The sequence below is a fragment of the Schistocerca nitens genome, chromosome 11 (assembly GCF_023898315.1).
Source record: "Schistocerca nitens isolate TAMUIC-IGC-003100 chromosome 11, iqSchNite1.1, whole genome shotgun sequence".
Taxonomy (NCBI): domain Eukaryota; kingdom Metazoa; phylum Arthropoda; class Insecta; order Orthoptera; family Acrididae; genus Schistocerca; species Schistocerca nitens.
This window is the reverse complement of record NC_064624.1, coordinates 213,018,306-213,040,912: the sequence shown is the minus strand read 5'-3', so window position 1 is coordinate 213,040,912 and position 22,607 is coordinate 213,018,306. Positions and strand designations below refer to the sequence as shown.

Below are 22,607 nucleotides of genomic sequence, written 5' to 3'. Positions count from 1 at the left end.
TACTATCCCTCCTTTCACATATTTTTCTTTGCATCTTCAGCAACAACAGTAATTCACCATCGCTATTACACTATCAACAAACGGTGAAAACACAACAAAAACTCTTGATATTATAAACTTCAAACTCTGCGGAAAGCACACACGCACAGCGAAGTCCCGAGAACACGTGACAATCCTGGTTTAATGTTGACAACATGCGCAGAACGCAATGCTCACTCCAGAGACATTTACTCTGGCAGGGCTTTTTTTCCCTTTATTGTTATTTTAATACCTGAACCATCAGGTAGGCTGTCAGCGGCATGCTACGCCGCTCTTCTGTCATAGTGTTGACAATAACAGAACACAGAATGGAGAATCAGAATGAAGATAGTGAAGGGCAAAAAAATAGTGGTCACAGATACACAAAAAACACGGAGCCGTTCACACTCGACGATAACGACACTGAAAACACGTTGACACGGCGCACTTAACACTGAAGAATCCGACGGCACAAGAGAACGTAGAGGCCTGACCGCGGGCACTAAAAACACAAAACGACGTCACACACGCGAGACACCGATGGCGACGATCTCCGGCGCGCGAAAGTCCACGTAGCGTGTGCGAGGTTGATAGGAGGGGTAGATGGAGGGGAGGAGGACATAGTCAGGGAGGGGGAGCTGGCGGAAGCCACCTTGGGAGAGGGTAAGGAGAGTGGAGAGATGGAGACCGGGTGGGACGTGGGAATACAGGCGCTGCAGCGGGCGGGGGTGGGAGAGGATGGGCGAGACGAGCGGGTGAGGAGGATCGAGTTTGCGGGAGGTGTACAGGATTTGTATCCTTTCAAGGAAAAGGAGGAGGTGGGGGAACGGGATGAGATCGTACAGGATCCGCATGGGGGAGGGGAGACGGATGTGATAGGCGAGGCGGAGAGCATGGAGTTCAAGGATTTGAAAATGGTAGGGGGGTGGAGATCCAGGCCGGATGGGTGTAACAAAGGATAGGGCGGATGAGGGATTTATGTGTGGAGTATGGTGGAGGGGTCCAGACCCCACGTACGGCCGGAAAGGAGCTCGTGGAGACGGTCGGGAGCGTGCCTCGGCTCGGATTGTCCAGAGATGGGGGGTCCAGGAGAGTCGACGGTCGAGGGTGACGCCAAGGTATTTAAGGGTGGGGGTGAGGGCGATAGGACAGCCATAGATGGTGAGATAGAAATCAAGGAGGCGGAAGGAAGGGGTGGTTTTGCCTACAATGATCACCTGGGTTTTGGAGGGATTGACCTCGAGCAACCACTAGTTCCACCAAGCGGTGAACCGGTCAAGATGGGATTGGAGAAGGTGTTGGGAGCGCTGAATTGGGGGCGAGGGCAAGGAAGGCCGTGTCATCGGCAAACTGGAGAAGGTGGACGGGGGGCTACGGCGGCGGCATGTCTGCCGTGTACAATAGGTACAGAAGGGGGGAGAGGACTGAACCTTGGGGCACACAGGCGGAGGGGAAAAAGGTGTAGGAGTCGGTATTATGGATGGTGACGTAGGAAAGACAGTGGGAGAGAAAGGAGCCGATCAGACGGACGTAGTTAATGGGAAGGGCCAAGGTTTGGAGCTCGAAGAGGAGACCGGAATGCCAAATGCGGTCATGCTCGTTCGAGGTCCAGGGAGAGGAAGATTGCGGAGCGACGGGAATTAAGCTGGTCGGAAAGGAGATGAGTAAGGTGAAGGACAAGGTCGTCGGAAGAGAAGGACGGCCGAAAGCCACACTGGGTAACGGGAAGGAGGCGGTGCTGGCGGAGATGCTGGTGGATGCGGCAGGTGAGGATGGATCCCAGGACCTTGCTGAAGACCGAGGTAAGGCTGATGGGACGGTAGGAGGAGACGGCGGACGGCGGTTTGCCAGGTTTAAGGAACATCAGGATACGGGAGGTTTTCCACAGGTCGGGGTAGTAACCGGTGGAGAGGACTATATTGTAGAGCCCGGCCAGGGTGTAGAGGAAAGAGACAGGAGCTTCACGAAGGTGACGGTAGGTGACACGATCGTGAGCAGGAGTGGTGTTGCGTTTCGTGCGGAGTGTAGCAATGAGATCCTGTGTAGTGATAGGGGCATTGAGTTCTGTGTGTGCAATGTTGTCCAAGTACTGGAAACCAGGAGCGAGGGGAGGGGCAGAGGGGTCAGTTCGATCGCGGACATCCGGGAAGAGGGAGTAATCGAACTGGGGATCGTCGGGGATGGAAAAGACATGGGAGAGGTAAGAGGCAAAGTGATTGGCCTTACTAAGGGTGTCAGGGAAGGGGTGATCATCACGGAGAAGAGGATAGTAGGGGGAGGGTTTAGTTCCGGTAAGGCGACGGAAGGCTGACCAGAACTTGGACGAGTTGATACGTAGGGTAGCATTTAAACGGGTGCATGTCTGTCGCCAGTCCCGGCGTTTCTTAGCCGCGAGCAAATTTCGAATGTGTCGCTGTAGTTGCCGGTGGCGTCGTAGTGTGTCCGGGTCACGCGTGCAGAGGAAGGCACGGTAGAGACAGCGTGATTCACGGAGGAGGAGGACAGCCTGTGGGGGTAAGGTAGGACGGTGGGGGTGGATGGCGACAGTAGGGACGTGGGCCTCCACGGCCTCAGACAAGGTCTGCTGGAGAAAGGAGGTGGCATGGGTTACATCGTCAGGGTGGCGGTAGGTGAAGGGGTGGCTATCGACCTGGGTGGAGAGGGTATCCCGGTAGGCATTCCATTTGGCACAGGAATAGTCATGGACGTACTTTGGGGGAGGGTGATTACGAGGGTCGGGGCGGGGGCGACGACCGTCTGAAACGGTGAGGAGGACAGGGAGATGGTCGCTACCAAGAGGCTCCAGGACATCCACCGTTATGCGGCCAAGGAGGTTAGGGGAGGAAAGGATAACATCGGGAGTGGAGTTGGATTCGGGATGGGTGTGCTGGGGGACGGGGATGAGGTAGCCTTGAAGGAACCGATGCCACCGTCGTAACTGGGCGGCGGAGCGACTATGGATGTTGAGGTCGGCGGCGATCACATAGGAGGAGAAGGTACGGTCGATGTGGGAGAGGAAGTCGAAGGGAAGAGGGGCGTTAGGGCGGACATAGATGGTGGCGCAGGTAACGGTAAGGCCGGGGAAGAAGAGACTAAGGATCAGCTGTTCGGTGGGGTCGGGAAGGAGAGGTTGGAGCCGAACGTGGATCTGGCGGTGGTGACCAATGGCAACTCCGCCACGCGCAATTGGGAGGGGGTTATCGGAGCGGTGAAGGAGGTAGGGCGAAGTGTGAACGGTGTGGTGGGGTTGGAGGAAGGTTTCATTGAGGAGGAAGGCATCCACACGGTGGGTGGCAAGGGTGTGCAGGAAGAGGTTCTTGTTGGCGGGAAGGGAACGGATATTGTTGAAAAGGATACAGTGCTGTCGCGCCATGACAGGGATTTAGACAAGGGTGTCGAGACGGGATAAGGTGATATGGGCCGGGTTGTGGGAGTAGGTGGCGTACATTTTTAGGTGGAAAATGGAACGGGCAGCGAGGGAGACCTGTTGAAGGGTGTGAGGGCGCTGGAAAGGGTGGACGTTTTGTAGGACAAAGGTTCTGGCAGGGCGAGAGGCAGGCGCTTAAATACACGCTGGGGGGCGCCGCTATTGGCCGCTGGAACCACGTGTTCCAGTGTGGCGCCCTCACACTAAATGCGGGCTGAACGGCGAGACGGCGCAGAGACCTCTAGGGGTCTTCGACGTTCGCGACGTCTGGCGGCGCGCCCTACCAGAGTATCATTAGTTTTATTCAATTAATTCGTTTCAATGTAATTTTCTATTTCTATTCCTTTGTCACATTTTAATCAGCACACGAAGTTTTTGATTTGTTTCATTTTTTCTTCGTATCATTCTTTTCCCAATCGGAAATTTTGTCAATATGAATTTGATTATATTTATCTATTATAATATTCAGTTACTTGAAAATCAGTTAAAAAACAAAAGACGAAATAATCTCTTTCTGCTTGTGTAATGACGTAAGAAATGTTTTCATGTTACCAGATCTGCGATAATCGTTATACAAACATTTGAATCGCAGACTAAATACCTGTTACATTATGTACAAAATAACGAAGGTGAAAACTGAAGTCAAAGATGGGTTTAAAAGTAAAACGAAATGAGAAATGGATATGACGAACGTAACAATGTGGACACTGACACTGATAAAATAAAAGAAATTAAATCGTAATTAGCACACAAAATTAACTGAAATCTCGTGAACAAAGATTTCAGGTGGGGAAAGAATGACAGGAGGAAAAGTGACAGCCGGCCGCGGTGGTCTAGCGGTTCTAGGCGCTCAGTCCGGAACCGCGCGACTGCTACGGTCGCAGGTTCGAATCCTGCCTCGGGCATGGGTGTGTGTGTGATGTCCTTAGGTTAGTTAGGTTTAAGTAGTTCTAAGTTCTAGGGGACTGATGACCACAGATGTAAAGTCCCATAGTGCTCAGTGCCATTTGATCCTTTTTTCTTTTTTTTTTTTGAAAAGTGACAGCAAATGGAGAAGTCGATATTACGATAAAAATTTTGTGACAAAAGAATGGAATTAAAAATTACATTTAAATGAAAAAGCTTTTTTGCCACTACAATACTGAAGCCATAGTCACAGTACATAATTTTTTTTTTTTTAAAGAAAGTGATACGTTACCGGTTTCGACGAGCTACGTCGTCATTTTCAAATGTTGAAACGTCAGTTGGGGAATATATAATGGGAATTATGACCACATATCTGAGAAAAATTACGAGAAATAATGACGCCAGTTAACTGAGGCGCCAATGGCACAACCGAATCACTACAAGTTGAGCCTACGGTTGCCCAAACGTTCATTGCATGTCGCAATGTAGAACAGATAAAAACTGCACCGTGGTGAAATTTGCCAAGAATTCTTGCGATGTGTCGTGCTGTGACGCATCCATGGCATGGACGAGAAGTGCGCCAGTCCTACATGAAAGTACGCTGTGTTCTGAGGTTCTTTTCTCGGAACATAGTAAAATTGTGTGCTGTATTGCTTACGGAAACTTGCTGTGCTCGACACACTTGCGACTTGTGAATTTATATCTGCCATACGATCGTTGAGTCACAGCAGGACACATAGCAGGAATTCTCGGCAAATTTCACCACGGTGTAGTTTTTATCTACCCTACATTGGGACACGCAGCGAACGTCTGGGCAACCGTAGGCACAACTTGTAGTGACTCGGTTGTTGGACGGTCGCCCCAATTGCCTGGCGTCATTATTTCTCGCAATTTTTGCCAGATGTATGGTCATAATTACCATTATATATTCTCCAACTGATGTTTTTACGTTTGAAAATGGCGACGTAGTTCGATGAAAGTGGTAATGTAAACCGTTCTTTTTAAAGGAAAAAATTTATGTAGTGTGACTATCGTTTCGTTTCATCATTGTACTGTCAAGTAAACTTTTAAATTATATTTTAGTCACAGTCATGTCAGAATATAGAAACATTTAAATGAATTAATTGAATAAAAATGATGACCAGTGTCATGTCGATAAAGATTTAAAAATAAAGAAATACTTACTAACCGTTATGAGATTCGAACCCAGAACCAGATGCATGGGAAGCTGTTACCCTCTCCATTACCTCAGGCAAACATGTTACATGATGCAACTTATTTAGCGCTATTATGACAGAAAATTCGTATTTTTTTCCGTCAGTTACTCGGAAACGGTGTGGTTGCATCACCCACCGTACACACAGTTTCAGAAAGCCCGCGTCACCGCTGGGGCCCTCTTTCTCGTCGGCTAAACACGTGCCGCGCGGGGTAACCGCGCGGTCTGGGCACCTTGCCGCGGTTCGACGGCTCCCCTCGTCTCCCCCCGGCCACCCGTCGGTGGTTCGAGTCCTCCCTCGGGGGCACGGGTGTGTGTGTTGTCCTTAACGTGTTAGTTCCAGTTAGGTTAGAAGAAGGCCGCTGCAGCCGCGGTTTTTCTCCAGCAGCAGTAGTTTATACATTATGACGCGGTACCACACCCAGAAAACTTTTATGTCCACTGACTACGCAATCGTATCAGGTTAAGTAGTGTGCACTGTCTGTCTCTTGAGCCCCTACCACCACGGCACAGCGCGTCCCCAGGGGATACGGCGTTCACACATGAAGGGTAGCTGCGAATACAACGAATAAGCAGTCGCGGACAGCCGGTGGGGAGCTGACGATGGCGTGGTGAACCATCCCTGTTTCTTCTTCTCTTACTATCAAGTCTGTTCATCAAGAAGCAGTAACAGTAATGGGCATGGGTCACTTTGGAGTAAAATATTCCGTAGGTTCCCATTCGGATCTCCGGGCGGAACCTACTTCGAAGAGATTCAGGCCGAAAGGAACTTTCAGGTTGGGAACATGGAACGTTAAAAGTTTGAACAGGCCAGGAACGTTCCAGACATTACTACACAAATTAGATAGATACGATGTAGATATTATAGCTATTCAGGAAACTCGGTGGCGGGGGGAGGGTAGCATAAAGAGGGGTAACTATACATTTTTCTATGGAGGTGCGGAAGCTCACAGTTTCGGAACAGGTTTCGCAGTACAGAGAAAAGTGCTTCACGCAATCAGAGATATATGGTTCATTAGTGACCGACTATAAGTAATAGTGTTGTCCGGCAGATGGAATAGACCAGTAGTAATTAATGTACACACACCAACTAGGACACTGAAGAGGTTGTTAAAGACGGCTTTTATGAAGAACTAGATCAACTGTGGGATGAGGTCTCCTCGAACGATACAAAATTAATCATAGGCGATTTTAAAGCGAAGATAGGGAAGGAGGAAGGATTCCGGCCTACAATTGGGAAAGAAAGTTTGAATAACAAGAGTGGTTAATTTTGCTGTTTCAGAAGACATGATTGTTGAGAGCACACATTTCAAAAGGAAGGACATTCATAAAGCAACATGGGTCTCTCCGGATGGACAGACGCGAAACCAAATTGATCATGTTGTTGTAGATCGGAGGTGGCACACTAGAATAGAAAATGTTTGGACTTTCAGGGGAGCACACTGCGATTCTGATCATTTTCTTGTAGTTGCCAAAGATCACCAACGGCTATCTACAGCAACATCAAGGTGTCACAATGCAGAACTTTTTAGGTTCGACACTGACAAGCTAAATGATGAAAACTGTAGAAGGTACATGATAGAAATTTGAAATAGGTTTGATGTTCTCAGGTCACACGAAGATCAAGACGAGGATGTAAATAAACAGTGGATCGCTGTGAGGAATAATATCAAAGACGCAGCGAAGGACACTATAGGTACAATTAAGAAGAACAGGAGAAAACCGTGGTTTGATGAGGAATGCAAGAAATTGGTAGAGGAAAGGAGAAAAGCGCGATTAGGTTGGGATAGAATGGGAGACAGAAAACGAGAGGAGTTCTTGAACTTGAGAAGGGAAGTTGGTCGTAGGCTACGGGCAAAGAAGAGGGATTATTTGAACAATGAAACTACAAAAATGGAAACAAACAGTAAAACAAAAAACATTTGCGAACTTTACCTAGACATAAATGGGTATAGGAAGGGCTTGAAGGCTTGGACAACTGCACTTGGAGGGGATGCCGGTGGAATACTGACAGACCCCAGTGCTATATTAAGTAAATGGAGGGCGTATTTTGAGCATCTATTAAATGTACACCAGGAAGCAGGAAATGAGCAGGCGTACGAAATACGTACAGCAGAACCCCAGATACCTGAGCCAATGTTAAAGGAAGTAAGAGATGCAATCAACGAATTGAAAAACTATAAAGCACCAGGATCAGATTGCACCCTGCGTCAAATTTTGGAAAAGAAATGGGAATACAATTAACCAGTTCATAATCTTTTCATAGATTTTACAAAATAATATGATTCAGTATTGCAATCAAAATTGTACAGATTTCTTTTGGAACTTGGAATACCAAAGAAGTATGTTAGACTTATAGAAGCGAGTTTGAAAAACACAAAAGGTAGAGCACGCGTGGTGAAATTGGAGTCAGAAGAATTTGTAATAAAGAACGGACTTGAGCCGGGAGACGCCCTGTCTGCGCTACTTTTTAATTTAGTCCTAGAATATATCGTACGAATGGCGGCAGATAAGTCAGAGGGTGTGGAGTTAAATGGAAATATTAAGATATTAGGGTAAATGGAAGGAAATAGCCGAAGACAGGGGCAGGTGGCGAAAATACGTTGCTGCGGTAGTGGACTCTCGAGTCCGGTATGGCCAGTGAGTGAGTGAGTAAGTGAGTAAGTAGCGTCCACGTCCGGGGAGCGACGGCGACAGCAGGTTGGTCCCTCGGGAAGTCGCCACCACCGCCTGCGACAACCGCTGCCGGGGGCGGTGGGGGTGGAGTTCAGACTCACCCGCCGCCAGCAGAAGCCGCCGCAGCGCGCCGCCCCCGCGCGCCGCCCCCGCCGCCGCCATGTCGGGTCTCGCTCGGCCCGCCGGACTGCGTCCGCTCTCAGCTGCCCGGCGCGTCGCCGCCCCTTTATACTCAGCGACGCCGCCAGCGGCTTTCACTGCTCACCGTTTTCCGCCTTTTATCGTGCATTGTGCTTCACATCCCCTGTGCTTACACTCGCTACTGCCCCCCAACTTCCTGCCACAAAATCGCATTAATATGACTGCCACAAATTCTCCAAGTTCGTACGAGTCGTAAACGAGGTACGCCGTATTCACGAACAATGTGCATTTTTAACTGTTCGTAAGTGTTTCCTCCCTAGAACGGCTTTGTATAGTAGCACTTCGCAAAGGGGCACCAACATGTTCCTTTGTGTACGGCACGGCCTGTAGCTAAAAATACCTCCCACTTTTGAGGATTACTGCACACACTTGCAGCGGTCTCATTTGCGGAGTCACTGTTTTAACTACCTTCACCGCCATTGACAAGTGACAGTGGAAACGTTTCCAGCAGCGCTGCAGATCCCTCACTGGAGGACCAGATGAAAGCTGCAGCTCCACGAGAGGTGGCAGTTCCTGCGAAACGTCCACCAGTCGCCGTCAGGACTGGCGGTATTCCTGCGATCCACTGTCAGAGCCACGCGGTGCTGGGGGCGCTGCCTCTCGTGTAATTGATGTTTACTTTTGTTCTTTCTTTCGATTACCTTATAGTTAAAGAAGAAGAAGTACACCACTAACAAGCCCATTTATTGGTTTTCGTTTCGGCGGTAGAATTTGTCACATGGTTCAACAACAAAGTTAGGAAACTACTGCGAGAGCAAAGAGAGCTTCACTGCAAGTTTAAAACCTCTCAGACAAACAGAAGCTAAACTAGCGTACGGACGGCTATGCGTGAAGCGTTCAGTGAATTCGAAAGTCAAATTCTATGTACCGACTTGACAGAAAATCGTAGCAAGTTGTGGTCTTAGGTTAAATCAGTAAGTGGATCGAAACAGCATATCCAGACACTCTGGGATGATGATGGCATTGAAACAGAGGATGACACGCGTAAAGCTGAAATACTAAACACTTTCTTCCAAAACTGTTTCACAGAGGAAGACCTTCTCTAAATCCTCGTACAAACGAAAAAATGGCTGACATCGAAATAAGTGTCCAAGGAATAGAAAAGCAACTGGAATCACTCAACAGAGGAAAGTCCACTGGACCTGACGGGATACCAGTTCGATTCTACACAGAGTACTTGCCCCACTTCTAACAGCCGTGTACCGCAAGTCTCTAGAGGAACGGAGGGTTCCAAATGATTGGAAAACAGCACAGGTAGTTCCAGTTTTCAAGAAGGGTCGTTGACCAGATGCGCAAAACTATAGGCCTATATCTCTGACATCGATCTGTTGTAGAATTTTAGAACATGTTTTTTTGCTCGCGTATCATGTCGTTTCTGGAAACCCAGAATCTACTCTGTAGGAATCGACATGGATTCCGGAAACATCGATCGTGTGAGACCCAACTAGCTTTATTTGTTCCTGAGACACAGAAAATATTAGATACAGGCTCCCACGTAGATGCCATTTTCTTTGACTTCCGGAAGCCGTTCGATACAGTTCCGCACTGTCGCCTGATAAACAAAGTAAGAGCCTACGGAATATCAGACCAGCTGTGTGGCTGGATTGAAGAGTTTTTAGCAAACAGAACACAGCGCGTTGTTCTCAATGGAGAGACGTCTACAGACGTTAAAGTAACCTCTGGCGTGCCACAGGGGAGTGTTATGGGACCACAATATATGCTTTTCACAATATATATAAAATGACCTAGTAGATAGTGTCGGAAGTTCCATGCGGCTTTTCGCGGATGATGCTGTAGTATAGAGAGAATTTGCAGCATTAGAAAATTGTAGCGAAATGCAGGAAGATCTGCAGCGGATAGGCACTCGGTGCAGGGAGTGGCAACTGACGCTTAACATAGACAAATGTTACGTATTGCGAATACATAGAAAGAAGGATCCTTTATTGTATGATTATGTGATAGCGGAACAAACACTGGTAGCAGTTACTTCTGTAAAATATCTGGGAGTATGCGTGCGGAACAATTTGAAGTGGGGTGATCATATAAACTTAATTGTCGGTAAGGCGGGTACCAGGTTGAGATTCATTGGGAGAGACCTTAGAAAATGTAGTCCATCAACAAAGGAGGTGGCTTAGAAAATACTCGTTCGACCTACACTCGAGTATTGCTCATCAGTGTGGGATCCGACCAGGTCGGGTTGACAGAGGAGATGGAGAAGATCCAAAGAAGAGCGGCGCGTTTCGTCACAGGGTTATTTGGTAAGCGTGATAGCGTTACGGAGATGTTTAGCAAACTCAAGTGGCAGACTCTGCAAGAGAGGCGCTCTGCATCGCGGTGTAGCTCGCTGTCCAGGTTTCTGGATGAGGTATCGAATATATTGCTTCCCCCTACTTATACCTCCCGAGGAGATCACGAATGTAAAATTAGAGAGATTCGAGCGCGCACGGAGGCTTTCCGGCAGTCGTTCTTCCCGCGAACCATACGCTACTGGAACAGGATAGGTAATGACAGTGGCACGTAAAGTGCCCTCCGCCACACACTCCTTTGCGTGGCTTGCGGAGTATAAATGTAGATGTAGATGTAGATGATGTCGACAATGATAGTATAACTCTGATGGCTGGGAGTGGGGGGTGGGGAGGGGGATGGACATCTTTTAAATATTTACTAAGTACAATACTTCGGTCGCCTCATGGATGGAGTCCGATAAACAGTGCAGGTATTGAACAAGAATGTTATAAATGACCTGTCTAGTGCTTGACTCGAATTTAGGACTGGAATCTGACATGGAAAGGGGTTACTGAATACGTAAGAAATAGCTACTTTTATTTTTTTAAAAATACGGATAACTGTGATCCTTGAAGTTTTCCCGGCGTATTGAATGTTCGATGAGATTTCGGGATTGCAGCAGGATCACGTTGACTTCTTGCCACGATATTTCGGCTGGCAGTCGTCCAGCCATCTTCAGGTGAGTGTCCGTCACTGCAGACTGCAAGTACCCTGGAGTCTACTTTATAGCAAGAAACTGGCGCGAAAACGCATGCGCATTGGCCTCCGGCACAGGAGCGTCGTCCTCCATCGATATCCGCGCCCCCTGGAGCTACTGATCCATCTGCAGTGCGCAGGCGCACGCGTAAAGGTGGAAAAACTACGCGTCCCCCCTCTGTCGGAATGCGCGCCCGCGTCACTAAAAACAGACGTCAGATGTCGCCAGACGTGTCGTTACTAATAAACTGTCTTGCCTCAGAGGAAGTCAGAGAGGTCACCGGGTCACAAGCCTTGTACAGTTGAAAACCGCCGTCACGATTTACCAGATTTTGCGCTAGGCGTATCTCCACAGGTTCTTTAATTACTGAATCCCAGAAAGTTTTCGCTGGTGCCAAGATTTTCGTGGCATAAAAATCCATAGCGTGTCCTGTGGTGAGACAGTGCTCAGCTACGGCCAACTTACTGGGCTGCGAAAGGCGAGTGTGGCGTTCGTGTTCGACGCACCTTTCACGCACTGTGCGTGTCGCGTGACCGATGTCGCTTTGCCGCACTGGCAACTAATTTTATAGATCGCCGCCTTCCGCACACCCAGATCGTCCTTTACTGAGCCGAGAAGGGCACCAATCTTCGCCGGTGGCGGGAAGATCACTTTAACTTGATGTTTCCTTAGGATCCTGCCTATTTGAGATGAAAGATTGCCGACGTATGGAAGGAACGCCCTGGACTTGAGTAGCTCCTTATCTTCTTGACTTTGTGCGTGGTCCCGTTTCTTCCTTCTTAGTGCTGTTCTAATCTGATGTGGAGAGTAAGCATTACCTCTGAACACCGAGTCCAGATGTTCCAGATCCCTCGTATGCTGCCTCCATCAGAAACAACATGAGCCCGGTATGCACCAGCGTTCTAAGGACGCCGGTAGTTTATGAAGGATCGTGACAACTCGACGCTTGCAGGTAAAGGTCCGTATGTGTTGGCCTACGGTATACAGAATGCCCTAATGACCCATCCACTCTCTTAGTAACCGAGACGTCCAAAAACGGCAAGCAACCGTCCTTCTCTACTTCCATCGTAAACTGGATGTTCTTGTGGACTGCATTCAGATGTTGCAAGAACCGTGGCAGTTCCTCTTCACCATGGGGCCACACTACAAAAGTGTCATCTACATATCGCCAGAAAACTTTCGGTTTAAGCTCTGCCGAGTCTAGTGCCCTTTCCTCAAAGTCTTCCATAAAAAAGTTTGCTACCAAAGGCGAGAGAGGACTGCCCATGGCAACACCGTCAGTTTGCTCAAAATATTCGTTGTTAAATAAAAAATAGGTTGAGGAGAGAACGTGGTGGAACAGTGCTGTTATGTCGGCCGTGAACTGACAAAGAATCCATCAGAGGAGCCTCAGTGAAAAGTGAGATGGCATCAAAGCTGGCTAGTAAGTCAGTTTCACTGAGTTGAAGTGACTTCAGTCTATTGATGAAGTCAGCCGAGTTGAGAACATGATGCACGCACTTCCCCACAAAAGGTCTCAGTAGAGAGGCGAGATGTATCGTCAAATCATACGTGGGGGCTTCAGTATTACTGACTATCGGCCGTAACGGAACCTTATTTTTATGGATCTTGGGAAGGCCGAATAACCCGGGTGGCACTGAACTATGAGGTCTTGGTCTTTTCGCGACTTCTTGCGGAATAGAAGAAGAATTGAGCAGGGCTGATGTTTTCCTTTCTACTCTCGCTGTGGGGTCTTTGTCAGTCTTCCGATACATCGGTTCACTCAGCAAGTTGTAAATCTTCTGATTATAAACCTCATAAACCTCACGTGGCAACAGCTCTGTAGCGTTTCCCTTATCCGCTGGTAAGACCACCGTGAGCACGGGACAAGTTTCACGTCTTGTTTCTTCTGCACCATCACGAGGATCACTAGCAAAATCCCATAGATCGTGACGGCAGTTTTCAACTGGACAAGGCTTGTGACCCGATGACCTATCTGATTTCCTCTGAGGGAAGACAGTTTATTAGTAACGACACGTCTGGCGACATCTGTCTGTTTTCAGTGACGCGGGCGCGCATTCCGACAGAGGGGGGACGCGTAGTTTTTTCACCTTTGCGCGTGCGCCTGCGCACTGCAGATGGATCAGTAGCTCCAGAGGGCGCGGATATCGATGGAGGACGCTCCTGTGCCGGAGGCCAATCCGCATGCGTTTTCGCGCCAGTTTCTTGCTATAAAGTAGACTCCGAGGTACTTGCAGTCTGCAGTGACGGACACTCACCTGAAGATGGCTGGACGACTGCCAGCCGAAATATCGTGGCAAGAAGTCAACGTGATCCGGCTGCAATACCGAAATACAGATAATTGTTTGAAAGAAATTAATATAGTAGATAATATAAATTTAGTTAATATCATGCGTGTGTGCTGAAGAAAATATCAGTATTTAGGGAGACAATTTTGAGGTACTGTAATGCTTTTCTTATGGATTTATCAAGTAGGGTGAGTGAATTGCATTTGCAACCTGCATCTTTTCGACGTTTATAAAATGCAGATATATTTCTGAGCACAGAATTTAAATATAATTTAATTAAAACTTTTTTATGCTCTGTAGACAAAGAGGGAGCACGGGAATAGGACCTTATTGTTTTAAATCTAAAAGGGCAGCCGGATACATTCGAGGGACGAGCAAGTGTGGCCAGCGACATAGATGGCGCTTCGGCGAACCGCACGGCGGCGTCTGAGTGTGACGGCTGGCGGGAACTCGGGCACCGAACAGGCACTGACCGACGCAGCTGTCATCGGAGGGGAAAGTGGCAGCACGAGGGGGGAAGCGCGGCTGGGTTAGACGTCAGGAAAGCGGACTGGGCTGGCTGTGTTGCCTAACTGCAGCATTTCCAACGGAATCACTTCCGGTACATGTAGACTTTGGTGCGCAGCTACTAACTGAACTCTAGCAAAGAGCGCAGGACACTTATGTCCCTAAGAAAATCGTAAAAAGTGGGGCTGGAATCCATTGGAACCCACAACTTTACAGACGGAGGCGAAAGGTAAGAAGATGAACTTGTCGATGTACTTTGGGGCAATCAGAGCGATCTGTCAGGCTCCACGAGTAGAGGGCAATTACCATGCGCTACCAAACATTGCTTCAGTAGCTAAAAGAATACAATGCAATAAGTTTCTACAGAGGAAACTGCAATTTGAGATATAGGGAAGACCGTATAAGATAGAGTCATGTCCATAGTTGGCTCAGTGACCACTGGTTGGAAGGAGTCAGTGGAACACCTGCTAACCACCCCACTTCCTGGCGACAAAACAGACACAGATCCTGAAATACGTCCACAGCTTACAAGTGAACTAGACAACGAATACGGCAGTCAGATGTTGCTCGTACTTTTTCCTCGAGAAGAAGCTACTGTCGCAATTTCCAAGCTCAGAACTGGAAAGTTTTGCTCTGGATGGTTACCCAGAGGTCGAGCAATTACTCGGTCCACCGATACTGCCATATTTGATAGCATTGCGAATGTTGTTGTTGTTGTGGTCTTCAGTCCCGAGACTGGTTTGATGCAGCTCTCCATGCTACTCTATCCTGTGCAAGCTTCTTCATCTCCCAGTACCTACTGCAGCCTACATCCTTCCGAATCTGCTTAGTGTATTCATCTCTTGGTCTCCCTCTACGATTTTTACCCTCCACGCTGCCCTCCAATACTAAATTGGTGATCCCTTGATGCCTCAGAACATGTCCTACCAACCGATCCCTTCTTCAAGTTGTGCCACAAATTTCTCTTCTCCCCAATTCTATTCTACACCTCCTCATTAGTTATGTGATCTACCCATCTAATCTTCAGCATTCTTCTGTAGCACCACATTTCGAAAGCTTCTATTCTCTTCTTGTCCAAACTATTTATCGTCCATGTTTCACTTCCATACATGGCTACACTCCATACAAATACTTTCAGAAACGACTTCCTGACACTTAAATCAATACTCGATGTTAACAAATTTCTCTTCTTCAGAAACGCTTTCCTTGCCATTGCCAGTCTACATTTTATATCCTCTCTACTTCAACCATCATCAGTTATTTTTCTCCCCAAATAGCAAAACTCCTTTACTACTTTAAGTGTCTCATTTCCTAATCTAACTCCCTCAGCATCACCCGACTTAATTCGACTACATTCCATTATCCTCGTTTTGCTTTTGTTGATGTTCATCTTATACCCTCCTTTCGAGACAATGTCCATTCCGTTCTACTGCTCTTCTAGGTCCTTTGCTGTCTCTGACAGCATTGCAATGTCATCGGCGAACCTCAAAGTTTTTATTTCTTCTCCATCGATTTTAATGCCTACTGCAAACTTTTCTTTAGTTTCCTTTACTGCTTGCTCAATATACAGATTGAATAACATCGGGGAGAGGCTACAACCCTGTCTCACTCCCTTCCCAACCACTGCTTCCCTTTCATGTCCCTCAACTCTTATATCTGCCATCTGGTTTCTGTACAAATTGTAAATAGCTTTTGCTCCCTGTATTTTACCCTTTGTCACCTTTAGAATTTGAAAGAGAGTATTCCAGTCAACATCGTCAAATGCTTTCTCTAAGTCTACAAATGCTAGAAACGTAGGTTTGCCTTTCCTTTATCTAGCTTCTAAGATAAGTCGTAGGGTCATTATTGCCTCACGTGTTCCGATATTTCTACGGAATCCAAACTGATCTTCCCCGAGGTCGGCTTCTACTAGTTTTTCCATTCGTCTGTAAAGAATTCGCATTAGTATTTTGCAGCCGTGACTTATTAAACTGATATTTCGGTCAGTAGTTCTAATGGAATGTTGTCTACTCCCAGGGCCTTGTTTCGACTCAGGTCTTTCAGTGCTCTGTCAAACTCTTCACGCAGTATCGTATCTCCCATTTCATCTTCATCTACATCCTCTTCCATTTCCATAATATTGTCCTCAAGTCTATCGCCCTTGTATAGGGCGTCTATACACTCCTTCCACCTTTCTGCTTTCCCTTCTTTGCTTAGAACTGGGTTTCCATCTGATCTTTTGATATTCATAGAAGTGGCTCTCTTTTCTCCAAAGGTCTCTTTAATTTTCCTGTGGGCAGTATCTATCTTACCCCTAGTGAGATAAGCCTCAACATCGTTACATTTGTCCTCTAGCCATGTCTGCTTAGCCATTTTGGACTTCCTGTCGATCTCATTTTTGAGACGTTTGTATTCCTTTTTGCCTGCTTCATTTACTGCATTTTTATATTTTCTCCTTTCAGAAATTAAATACAATATTTCTTCTATTACCCAAGGATTTCTACTAGCCCTCGTCTTTTTACCTACTTGATCCTCTGCTGCCTTCACTATTTCATCTCTCAGAGCTACCCATTCCTCTTATTGCGAATAGGCGTTGTGAATAAGTCGGATTTCAGCTGTATGGATAACAGCTAGAGCAGTAGTGATCGGAAATGGAGAGGATAAAGAGCGAGCATTACCGGAAAGTTGTAGATCTACTTGCTTGTTAAACGTCTTGCGCAAAGCTCAGGAGCGTCTGCCCCGTGACCAGATGCAGGCGTACGGGGAGCTGTTGGGTCTGGCGGACTGAGGAGTACTGTGGAAAGTTCGAGAGCCGGGTGCGCGGCCGCGCTCACGGTTGACATCGCAGCCATACCGATAACACAGGCCAACAAATTTTTTTTAACCTTTTCATACTTCGATAGCTGATCTTATAGATTTTTATCAGCTGAATCCAAATCAAGCCTTAGTTTTTTTTGTATCACCCATAGTTTTCGAGGAATATGCTTTTTTCTTTTTGGTCATCAGTCTACTGACTAGTTTGATGAGGCCCGCCACGAATTCCTTTCCTGTGCTGTCCTCTTCATCTCAGAGTAGCAGTTGCAACCTACGTCCTTAATTATTTGCTTGACGTATTCCAATCTCTGTCTTCCTCTACAATTTTTCCCCTCTACAGCTCCCTCTAGTACCATGGAAGTCATTCCCTCATGTCTTAGCAGATGTCCTATCATCCTGTCCCTTCTCCTTATCAGTGTTTTCCACATATTCCTTTCCTCTCCGATTCTGCGTAGAACCTCCTCATTCCTTACCTTATCAGTCCACCTAATTTTCAACATTCGTCTATAGCACCACATCTCAAATGCTTCGATTCTCTTCTGTTCCAGTTTTCCCACAGTCCATGTTTCACTACCATACAATGCTGTACTCCAGACGTACATCCTCAGAAATTTCTTCCTCAAATTAAGACCGGTATTTGATATTAGTAGACTTCTCTTGGCCAGAAATGCCTTTTTTGCCATAGCGAGTCTGCTGTTGATGTCCTCCTTGCTCCGTCCGTCATTGGTTATTTTACTGCCTAGGTAGCAGAATTCCTTAACTTCATTGACTTCGTGACCATCAATCCTGATGTTAAGTTTCTCGCTCTTCTCATTTCTACTACTTCTCATTACCTTCGTCTTTCTGCGATTTACTCTCAAACCATACTGTGTACTCATTAGACTGTTCATTCCGTTCAGCAGATCATTTAATTCTTCTTCACTTTCACTCAGGATAGCAATATCATCAGCGAATCGTATCATTGATATCCTTTCACCTTGTATTTTAATTCCACTCCTGAACCTTTCTTTTATTTCCATCATTGCTTCCTCGATGTACAGATTGAAGAGTAGGGGCGAAAGGCTACAGCCTTGTCTTACACCCTTCTTAATACGAGCACTTCGTTCTTGATCGTCCACTCTTATTATTCCCTCTTGGTTGTTGTACATATTGTATATGACCCGTCACTCCCTAGAGCACTTCAAATGTATCTCATCATTCCTTAGCACTTCCGTATCCCACTTCTTTGCGTATTGATACTTACTGACTAATGTCTTGAACTTCAGCCTACTCTTCATCACTACCATATTGTGATCTGAGTCTATATCTGCTCCTGGGTACGCCTTACAATCCAGTATCTGGTTTCGGAATCTCTGTCTGACCATGATGTAATCTAATTGAAATCTTCCCGTATCTCCCGGCCTTTTCCAAGTATACCTCCTCCTCTTGCGATTCTTGAACAAGGTATTCGCTATTAGTAGCTGAAACTGGTTACAGAACTCAATTAGTCTTTCTCCTCTTTCATTCCTCGTCCCAAGCCCATATTCTCCTCTAACCTTTCCTTCTACTCCTTCCCCTGCAACTGCATTCCAGTCGCCCATGACTATTAGATTTTCGTCCCCCTTTACATACTGCATTACCCTTTCAATATCCTCATATACTTTCTCTATCTGTTCATCTTCAGCTTGCGACGTCGGCATGTATACCTGAACTATCGTTGTCGGTGTTGGTCTGCTGTCGATTCTGATTAGAACAACCCGGTCACTGAACTGTTCGCAGTAACACACCCTCTGCCCTACTTTCCTATTCATAACGAATCCTACACCTGTTATACCATTTTCTGCTGCTGTTGATATTACCCGATACTCATCTGACCAGAAATCCTTGTCTTCCTTCCACTTCACTTCACTGACCCCTACTATATCTAGATTGAGCCTTTGCATTTCCCTTTTCAGATTTTCTAGTTTCCCTACCACGTTCAAGCTTCTGACATTCCACGCCCCGACTCGTAGAACGTTATCCTTTCGTTGATTATTCAATCTTTTTCTCATGGTAACCTCCCCCTTGGCAGTCCCCTCCCGGAGATCCGAATGGGGGACTATTCCGGAATCTTTTGCCAATGGAGAGATCATCATGACACTTCTTCGATTACAGGCCACATGTCCTGTGGATACACGTTACGTGTCTTTAATGCAGTGGTTTCCATTGCCTTCTGCTTCCTCGTGTCGTTGATCATTGCTGATTCTTCCGCCTTCAGGGGCAATTTCCCACCCCTAGGACAAGAGAGTGCCCTGAACCTCTATCCGCTCCTCCGCCCTCTTTGACAAGGCCGTTGGCAGAATGAGGCTGACTTCTTATGCCGGAAGTCCTCGGCCGCAAATGCTTTTTATTTATCAAAATTTAGGCAGTGGCGGGGATCGAACCCGGGACCAAGACGTTTTGATTATGAATCAAAGACGCTACCCCTAGACCATATACAGTATAAAAATCCTATACTACACAGTAAATGGGGAAATTAATTAAACGCTTTGTTACAACATAAGCGTGGTTTGTATATACAGTAAGCTACTTAAAACAATTATATGTGTAAACAGAGGTTTCACTTGTGAGCTGGAATTGGTCTGTATTTTTCTTTCTCTCTTTTCTTTTTAACCCTCTCGTGTAGCTTTTTCTATGATGAGTCGCCAGCTGAGCTTCTCGGTGAAGTGACCGACAGCAGTCCCTCATCGTGTTCTTTTCTTTTAATCTCGAGCCCAGCTTCTTCTTTCGTTAAGGCCAGATCCCTGACCAAATCGTTAAGCTCAGTCTGACTAAACAGTTTGGGCTCTAGACTTTCTGTATTACAATGGAATTCATCAGCATCTGCTTCATCTAAATCGCATTTTACATCAGAAAATACTTCTGTTGGAATAGAATTTACATCACCTGGTGGTTCAGGAACCGGCAAATCTACACCGTGGCAAATCTACACCGTGCGCTACTTATTAGCTTCTTGTTTTTCGAATTATGACCAGTAACATCAACACTGCAAAAGTAGCAATCATCGGAATGATTTCTTGGCTCCCTCCATATCATAGGAACAGCAAATCTAACGGCTTTCTCTTCTTTTTTGGACCTTTTTCTCACATCTTCAACACACACATAACATACCTTATGCGGCGCCCGAGATTTATCTTGATCACCAAGTTTATATCCAAAGTATGATAGACAAACCTTTTTGACAGAGTCTGTAATGTTTGTGTTTTTCTTTTAATCACAGGTTCACCGCAAATATAACAGAAACTGTCAGCAGAGTTTTTACAACGACGATTAGTTACTGTAGTCAGCACATGTGCAGGAAACGGGAAAATGAGCTTAGGTTGACAGTAAACAATGCACGATCTGTTAACACAAAAATGGAATCGACCTTTTTTTGCCAGCAAATGCTTTTCAGCAGTGCTAACAACGTCATCTACATTCGTTACACCTCCTTTTTAAATTATTTTAAATATATAAAAGCTGTTGAATTCTTTAAAAAATCGCTTACTTTAATAAACTTAACTGTAAAATGTGAAGAAATGGTGGGTGATACAGTTTTTTAAGTATCATATTTGTATTTCCCATCCTAAAAAACATAAGAATAAGGTATTTTCAGCAAAAACGTTTTCCATCGTCGGCCTGTGTAATCATTGGTAGCCTGCGATGTCCATATAAAAATCTGTAGACAATAATGGCGGACGTAGCGTGCACTGGATTGTGGGGCAGCGCAAGGTAATGAAAAAGGTTACCGAGGGCTGTCCTCGAGGCTCCACAGGTCGTCCACTGTTCTGCGATCTCGAGTTCTAAACTCTTATTACATCTGTTATGTAAGATGGCAAGAACTATGCCCCTTAGATGAAATCATTAAAGATCACCTAACTCACGTTGAGCGAACAGTAGGGCTGAACAAAAATGACTGACAAGGCGCAATGTACCTCGTTGAGGGTATAGTATGGACGTATTGGAATAATTAATGCCGGGTGATGGTTTTAAAGTAATTCACACGACATGTAAACTTTGTGGAAACTCGTCGACTTACTGGAGGCTAGTTTATCCCATGGAAGTACTCAGAATTGACCGTGGACGCCGGGGGAGCGGCTAAGGGAAGCGACAATAGGCAGCTTAGGGTGGCTCAAGCTCTGAGAAAGCGGTAACGCGGTGCGGCCTCCAGCCGCCTTAAGATGAGTGACAGTGAGTAGGTTGTTGACCCCGACTCCATGCTGGTGTACCGGGAAGCAGACGGAGAACTTGTACGCCTGTTGATAAACATCCGTCGTCCCGTTTTCTGTGAAACATGCGAGAAAGCCGTGCAAAGCTACGGTGGAGCGGCCAACAGAGGTCAAAATATGCGTGTTCGTGACTGTAGCAACTTCACGCTGAATTCACGGTCCGCAGAGTCTGAAGCAAATCAGGTGAAGAGCGACAGACTGAAACACGACGGCCCCTGATGGGAACGTAGGACCGTGCAATTTGAAGTACTCTCCTGGGAGTCAGAATTCTGGGAAACTTGGTGTTGTGCAGATGCTAACCTTGATGGGTGGCCTGGGAGCAGCTAAATAACAGAAGTTGAGAGGAAGGGAAATTTTGTGGGAATTTGTTCACTTCCCAGAGCAGGCATTGGTCGGCGCTGGGAAGCGACGCATAATTAACGCGACTTGCGCTGCAATTGACGTAAGTGATTTTTCTGGAGGGGAAACTGAGGTGAAGAGCGGCCTGTGAGAAGTCTCCGTAGAGGTCTTCCGTTCCCATCTTGGCTAGAGTGCGGAAGTGGCGTTCTTTACTCAGCTTGCCTGAAAAAGAGTGAGCATCTCTGCAGTTTAGGACTTGGCAAATGGAACGATTGAGCTTGGAGATAGGAAGTTTTGGTTCAGCTATGTACTGAGCAAGGTAGCTAGGAGTGAATAGACGAGCGCAGCCTTGCAGCACCACGAGGTCGGCCGACGTCAGCACAACGATGCCGCTCCGCCACGCTGTATTCGGTGATATTGCGCCCGCTCCGGCCACTGATTAATTTCTTGGATCACGTCGGCAAAGTTTCCACGAGGGTTTCATGGGCCGTGTATTGTAGAATTCTTCTCGCACTTCGCATTACGCCTGGGTCAGTCGATAGGAATTACTTTTGAGTTATCGCACTTTACTCCACGCAAACGCAATTTATTACCACTGAATGATAGGAGAGTCTTGTAATGTGATGATTGAAGGTCGGGAGTTAAAATAAATTTGTGCTAATCGACTGCATCTGTTTTCAATCAAGTAGTTGAAATCCCAAGTCACTTTCTTAATTAATTTTATGTTCAACATTTGCATCTGGTGTCCAATACCTGAATATAACATCAGTGTGCACCCCTTTTTAATTAAAAGTGATCAATTCTGAATAAATTAATGTCAACACTGCCACCGCAGTTCAATCAGGAGTCACAGGTCCATATTACTTTTGGCGTTATCCGATATTGCGGCAGTTTTGCACTCTCTGTTGATCCGTTAGTCAATTCGTTGGGGTGAACACACGCCAAAACCAGCTAAGTGACGGGTGGGGTGTTGCACACTGTTCTGCGATCTCGAGTACTGAACTCTTATTACATCTGTTAGACGGGG

The 22,607-nt window shown here is 46.5% G+C and overlaps 1 protein-coding gene across 1 annotated transcript in view; it reads right to left on the bottom strand.

The window, feature by feature from the left end:
• Nucleotides 1–22,607, bottom strand: part of LOC126212799 (fibrous sheath CABYR-binding protein-like) — a 199,260-nt gene that overhangs the window by 62,737 nt on the left and 113,916 nt on the right. The gene's annotated exons all lie outside the window — the stretch shown is intronic.